Here is a 7,617-nt window from a genome sequence, read left to right on the forward strand (position 1 = left end):
CATTCATGTTTGATATGTTTAGGTAGGTACGGACTCATACCTCCTTTGTTTGGGTAGAAACCAATGCTCAAAAGTATTTTAAGTAGTTTGTCTTGGTTTAATCATGCACCACTTATTTTTAACCAGTGAATTAATATTCTTCAGGAGGCCGTGGAGTCAGTTGAATCCCCTGGGAAGCCATTCTATAAGCAATCTAGAACCTCTGGAGTTAGATAAACCTGATTTGAAAAATATTGGTGCCTGGACCCCAATCCCAGATATTCTGATTAATCTGTTTTTGGAAGCTCTCCAGTTGATGCTAATGTATCTGGAAATAAGAGCAAAAATCTAGAAGTGTTTTGGTTTAGGCAAAGGAGGAGCTTTAATTTCATCTCAAAGACACTATTTACCAATAGAATTGGTCTTCCACTCATAGGGACATGCAGTAAATATACATGCATATATATAACTATTTGTATTATTACCACACATACCTAAACATTGTATAATTTATTTTTGCTGTTTATTTTGATATCAGTCTTGAATAATATTTATGCCCAATATTTAATGAGCACTTACTATGATAAAGTAGTGCCAATACGATCTTTACTTTGCTGATGAGAAAACCGAGATCTATGAAAGTTAAGCAATAATATGCCACTAGTAAATACAGCTGGGATACTGCATGTACTGGAGAGCTTCCAAAACTGATTAAATCAGCTGGAATTGGGATCCGGGCACCAATATTATTTTTTTTAGCTAGCCAGGGGATTCTAATGTGCAGCCAAGGTAAAGACCAAAGTTTAGACAATGGAGATGTTAGAATTAAATGCACTATGTGACCTCTTTGAAATGCACAAGTTATCTAGCCATGCCAGCTAGGCAATCAGATTAGCTGGTTAGAATACGATAGTTAAATTTGCAGCACAAAGCATTTTTCTAGTTCTCAGTGATAAGATGAAGGTAACAGGAAGGCACATAAAAGCAAGAATTTAATGAAAACAAAATGTTCCCTAACAAAGTTACCAAGGTCCATCCAATCCCATGTCTCTGATTCTACTTGAGTTCATAGGTGTATATCTACATCAGGTAGAAAAGCAAAACTTCCACATGGAGCTAAAATAGTTGTTTCTAGATTATAGGTCAGGCAAACATCTTTAAGTGCCCCATACACACCATCTGTTGCAAATCATTTCCTCCTGGCTTTAAAGATAAGGAAACAACCTGGAATTTGATCAAAACTAAAGGCTTCAAAGTAGTAAAGAGGGGAATTATAAACAAGAATTTAATCTTTAAAAGATTATGCATGGTTATCAGTATCTAAAATAGTGTTCTTTATGGAATATTTCATGTGATAACTGCAAAATTCATGTGGCTAAAGGTGGGTGGGTATCTTATATCAGAACCTTCACTAGCAAGTGAGGAACGGTAGCAGCAGCTGCAGTAAATCTAGCTCTCCCCACTGCTTCCTCTCCCGGAGCCAGCCGGCTAGAACCAGCCCGACAACAACAGTCTTCGCAGTTAGAATAGCTAAACACTGATCTAGCCTTTCTCCACCCACATCCCTCCTCCTTTTCCTGCACTCCATCTCTGCACATTAAACTGAGTGCCTTTTTAACTATGCTAAGAAAATGCCAATGCCTCAGACACAAAGGGAGACAGAGTGGGGAAAAGGAGGAAAAGACCATACACTGGCTGAATCAGAGAAGGGAAAGGGTGGAAAGAAAAAGTCTTTTTAAAAGGCTTGATGTAGGTTTTCTTCCTCCTTTAATTACATCTGGTTGTCATTAAGATTTCTTTTTTTCTACCATATAGGAATCACCAGGAATGCTTGTTTAAATGTAGATTCCTTGGCTCCACCTCTGACCTTCTGAATCAGCCGAGTAGCTACATTTCTTGAGCCACTCAAAGCTTCCAAAATCAGCCATATATCTGCCGTTTAAATAAGCATATCAAGTGATCGAGTCTTAGACACACAAAAGTTTGGGAGTAGTGTCTGGGAGACTGAAATAACCATTCGTAAAATGGTCTTTATTTAAAACACTCAACATTTATAAACTCATTGTAGCCTCAAGCAACCTTGTAAGGTTGCACAAATATTGTTAATCTCCTCTGACAGAAGACAATATTGAGGCAATGAGATTCAATCATTAGTAGCAATTTCCTGGTCTCCTAATTCCATGTCCATGGGAGTATCTTAAAAGTATATCAATCTAGGAAGAATAGAAGAAGAAGTGGAATAAATAAACGTGGAAAGGTAATGTGTTCTCATCTAAAGAATGCACCAAGTATTAAAGAAGAAAACAAAACCCCTCATTTGGTGCGAGAAAACATGACTGATTGGTACCAGAATTACCCAAAAAAACCCAAAACAAAGCAAAATAAAAATACATGACTGAATTGGTAGATAATTCACCCATGGGATCTGATCACAGAAATAGTATTTGAACTACATGAGAGCTATGTCGATCTGTCGCACATCTGTGTCACCAGCAGCACCCTGAACAGTTAATAAGCATTTACAGATTGAATGAATGAATGAATGAATAATTCTGGAAGCATCCTAATGACCCGGCACCAGCATAATTGTCCTGGTCCGCTTTACTGTCTGTCTTTTGCACAATAAAAAATTAGAGTGGGGTGCGCTGTTCATTAGTCTAAGGTCATGTAGTTATCCTAGGTGCAAAGAAACAGCAGTTTGTTCTGTCCAAATTCTTACCTGTCCTACTATTTCTTCATTTTATTTTTAAATCACTTCTTTTTTGGTTTTAAAACCCACATTGGTCATTGAGCTTCTGTATTCATTTTTTAAAATCTTCTTTGCTTTTCCTATTTAACCTCTCTTCTATCAACTCCTAAATTCCCAAACTCTCCCTTTTCTTGATTTTTCTTCTTTCAATACCTTTCAATTTGGGTTTCATCCCAATAGGAGGCACAAAGTAAGACAAGACATCAAAGAGAAACAATGAAAAAATGAAAAAGAAAACCAATAGAGAGTGGCCCAGTGGGATTACTAGGAGAATCTCTAAATATACAAGTTTCCCATCTTTGATTATTTCCCAGGACTTTTCTGGACAACTGGGACATACAGCTTACATATGGGCTCGCTTTATAAGTAAATGGTGGATGTAAACTTAGACATGAGGAAAACACTACAGAAATATTTGAAACACATAGATAGCTATATCCCTGTCTCAGTCTTGTAATAAACCTACCGTGTCTTAGAACATGCAATGTTCCAACCCTACTGGGTTTGAGTATCTTCTCTTTATAGATGAGCAAACAGGCACAGTGAGGTTACATAACTTGTCCAAAGTCACACAGCTAGCAAGTCACAAAGCCACAATTTGAATCTAAGTAGGAAGGTACATGCTCTTAACCGCTTTGTTCCAACACTTCTTGTAATCCCTCCAAAAACTATAAAATTGATTGTCTGTAGTTTTCCCCCACTTCTTAGTAAGTAAAGTTTTACTTAGGTAAATGCCTGCTGTTTTGGCTTATGCTCCAACAGCATTTGCAAACATTTGAAAAATAATAGTACATGTATATTGTAATTTGCCACAAAAGATCTAAGAATCCATTTACAAGAATAGGGTCCCCAGCTAAAAAAATAACAAGAAGAATCCATTAACCGAGCACATCTATAAAGATTCAACAAAAAAATTTACTACTAACATATGCATGATCCTTCAAATATGTATAGATTCTATTTTGATTAACAAAGTATAAATCCACTTAAGGCATAAATGGACTTGCTAAAGTTATAGAAGCTTTTTATCATTATGCTTTTTCTCAAACTTCAGATACGAAAAACTACTATCTTGGGGGAGACTAAAATGTGTTGATGTTTAGAAAGGGCCCCACTGACATGCTGGGACAAAAAGGGGTTAGCAGAAAACCCAGAGTTTAGTGGAGAAACCAGGGTTTAGTGTCTAATAGAGAGGCCAAAAGTAGGTCAGTGTCCCTGACAGTCACAGCTGGTAAAGAGTGATGTCACCAGAGAAATGGGGGCGGGGAGGTGGAATGTAAAGCGGGGAAGAAGTGGAGAGATCCTTTGAGGGGCAGAACGGTGGGGCAGAAGAGGAAAATTTACCTAGGTGGGTTTTAAGTGTGCCTTTTATAGGCCTGTTGCAGAAACAGCCGAAGCACCACCTCCTCCCCGCTCTGCTCCGGGCGGGCCTGCTGTCTCCCAGGCCGCAGTCCTCCACAGACCCCCTCTGCTGGAGACAAAGACACCAGAGAAAGGAACCGGGAGAAAGACAAACTTGAAAAAGAATGATTTGGATGGAGAGAAGGGTGAGAAAAAAAGGGAAAGAGACTATTAATCAAATCCAGGAGAACATGATGGAGAAGAAGAAATAACAAAGAAGAGAGGCAAATGACAAAACAGTAGAAAGGAAAGGAGGGAAAGACGGCTGAATGAAACAAAAGACTAATGCATACAGCAAAAGTCGTCTTGGAAATATAATAATTTCTAATTATTTAAGTTTAAAAAATGAAGTGAACAAAATGCTGGGAAAGAAGACATCATAATGGATGTAATTAGAAATCAAAAATATCCATCTAAGTGTTTTGGCAACAAAGCCAAACTGGGATACTCCCAACTAGGACTTCTCTCCCAGCCCACACCCAAGTTCAAGTTATGCTGTACACCTGTGTTCACGTGTGTTAGGAGTTAAACATCTCATTCCAAGTATTGGTGGCCCCTGTTAAATTTTGTTAATCAAAGTAATAACAATCATCTTTGGAATGTGGAGATAGGATATATTTCAATATCCCTGCTTTGTCAGGGCAAATTTATTTTTAAAGAAAATTCCTGTTTTGAAATATGTCATGCACTTCACACATTATTTTAATCACCAAAAAAATTCCCTAATCATGTTCAATTAATCCCTGCATCAAAACTGAGTGTCCTTCCATTATGACCCACAGCCCTCCTATAACAACAGTAAAACTCACTTTTTTATGATCTAAAGGCTGGTAATGCTCCTTTCTGGATAATTGGTAAGGTTTTAAATACCCCCGGGTATAACCAAAATATACCAGTAATGTACATTATTCCAGAGAAACAATGTCCAGAAAGAAATGAGGCAGACTAAGAACTATCTTGCTGAGGTACCGAGAGAGCTAAGGGTGTATAGTACCTATATCTGAAAGAACATGCTGTTTTTCTTTCCTTCCACCTCTAAAATTTCCCTTTCTAAGGAATGAATTTCTATTATTTAGCTTGTTTTTTCTCATTCTCCCTTTCCCTAAATCTCCTTTTTCTTTTCTCTTGTTGCAACAGCTTCTCTCTTTGTTTCCATCTCATGTTGCCACCGTATTTCCTCCTAAATTCCGACTTTGTTGTGTCTTGGCTTAGTCTGCCAGACTTCACTAAACTTTTAGAGCTGGAATCGGAACAGTGCATTTGGCAAAAAGTCAGCCACACATACCACACAACCACAAACAAGCACTCTAACTGCAAAATCTTAACAATCCATTCCTGTTTCTTGCAGTCAGCAGTTCACACAGATCTATGATCTGAAATGAGCAACACATACATTCACATACATTTCGCATGCACGCGGCCTCTGCAGTGGGCTGACAAAAACACAATGTCTGCAGAAAGGTCTTGCAGGCAGCATACACAGGCAGTGCATTCTCCACCCCTCTCATAAACTCTTCCTGACTGGCTCTTTCTCCCAGGCACCTCCTCCCCTCATGCTGCCTGGCAATGACTCCCCTCCTTTTCCTGCAGTTCTCCAAATCCTAACTGCAGTGCCATCCATCACTCGCCCAACAGATCCTCGGGCAAAGCAATTGTTGTTTCTTGAAGCTCCCTTTTTTCTTGACTGGGAACTTGCTCTACAAAAAGGACTATCAGAACAGAATGTCCTTCTGGAACACAGTACTATAGGCTGGTTCCTACTGCCCTAACTTGTTTCTACAGATTTTCATTTGACATGGATGGCTTAGGGAGAAAGCAGGGAAGAAGGAAAGAGAAAAAGCAGATAGGAAAAAAGGAGTGGGGGAGGTGGGGAGAGCCCCAGTAGAAATTTCACTTTGTCCAAGACGAGCTGGACAAAAACATAAACTTAAAAAGGAGGAGAGGAAATGGAGCAAGAGGTGTGAAAGTAAAAGAACGAAGAAAAGAGGTAAAAGTATGAAAGATTAGTTATAACATTTCTCTTGAGCTTTTCGTTTCTGAGATGACCCCAGAAGAAGGATAAAGATTCTCAGAAAAGATTAATAGGATAATCAGTGATAGAGAGAAAAATCTGCTGATGAGATTGTATACTTGGAAATTTCCTAAAAAGACAAAATAGATAATCATCCCAAATATCTACCACAAGGGAAATTTAAACCACTAATCTGAAGGTATCTAAGGTATCTAGTGATGCTTAGAGAGCAAGTACATTTGGATTTTGGTTAAACAGATGATTTGTCCCAAATACAATATTTGGGACAAATCACTTGGGACAATATTTGGGACACTTATACTAAAAAACTATCTGTTGTTCACCTGATATTTACATTTAACTGATCATCTTGTATATATCTGGCAATCATGATCTCAGGGGATTCAGATACATGCTCAAATTGGAGGGAGAAACACTGGTATAAAGTAAGAACGCCTGCATTTGATAAGGCCACCCGAATCAGAATCACCTGAAGATGGTTGCAAAGTGTAGATTCTTGCCCCTACCACAGACACACCAAATTGATATCCCCAAGGCACGAGCTTAAAATTCTTCATTGATGATTTTGATGTAATAAAGTTTGATAACCACTGATTTCTCCACAATTCTTCATGGAGCCCTCCCTAAAACTGCATAGGGTTGAACACTGCATTTTTATATGCATCTATCACACTATATACATATATATATATATATCACACTATATATGTATACACACATATATATATATAGCATTAACTTTTTAAAAGTCAATGGGAAATGAAAGAGCAGGCATCACTACAGATGCCATGGACATTAAAATATGTTATAAATATAGATGCAAAAATCCTCAAACTATTAGCAAATTGAATCCAACGATGTGTAAAAAGAATTATAGGGCTGTGCTTGGTGGCTCATGCCTGTAATCCCAGCACTTAGGGAGGCTGAGGCAGGAGGATCACCAGGAGTTCAAGACCAGTCTGGGCGACATTGCTCCATCCCATCTCTACAAAATTAAAGAAAAAAAAAAAAAGAGGTGGGGTCTCACTATGTTGCCCAGGTTGGAGTGCAGTGGCTACTCACAGGTGCAAATCACAGATGCAGCCTGGAATTCCTAGGCTCAAGCAATCCTCCTGCTTCAGCCTCCTGAGTAGCTGGAACTACAGGCACATACCTCCACACCTAGCTTCAACTGAATACTATAGGAGAACAAAGTCAGAGGACTGGCTCTAACCAATTTCAAGACTTAACATAGGCTAAGCTCAGCAGCTCACACTTGTAATCCTAGCACTCTGGGAGGCTGAGGTGGGAGGATCACTTGAGCTGGGGTGACAGAGCCAGACTCTGTCTCAAAAAGGAAAAAAAAAAAAGACTTAGTACAAAGCTACAGTAATCAAGACAATGTGGTATTGAAGAAAGAATAGACAAATATGTCAATGAAACAGAATAGAGAGCCCATAAATAGATCCACATAAAT

Source organism: Propithecus coquereli, unplaced genomic scaffold, assembly GCF_000956105.1.
Source record: "Propithecus coquereli isolate 6110/MARCELLA unplaced genomic scaffold, Pcoq_1.0 Scaffold124, whole genome shotgun sequence".
Lineage (NCBI taxonomy): Eukaryota > Metazoa > Chordata > Mammalia > Primates > Indriidae > Propithecus > Propithecus coquereli.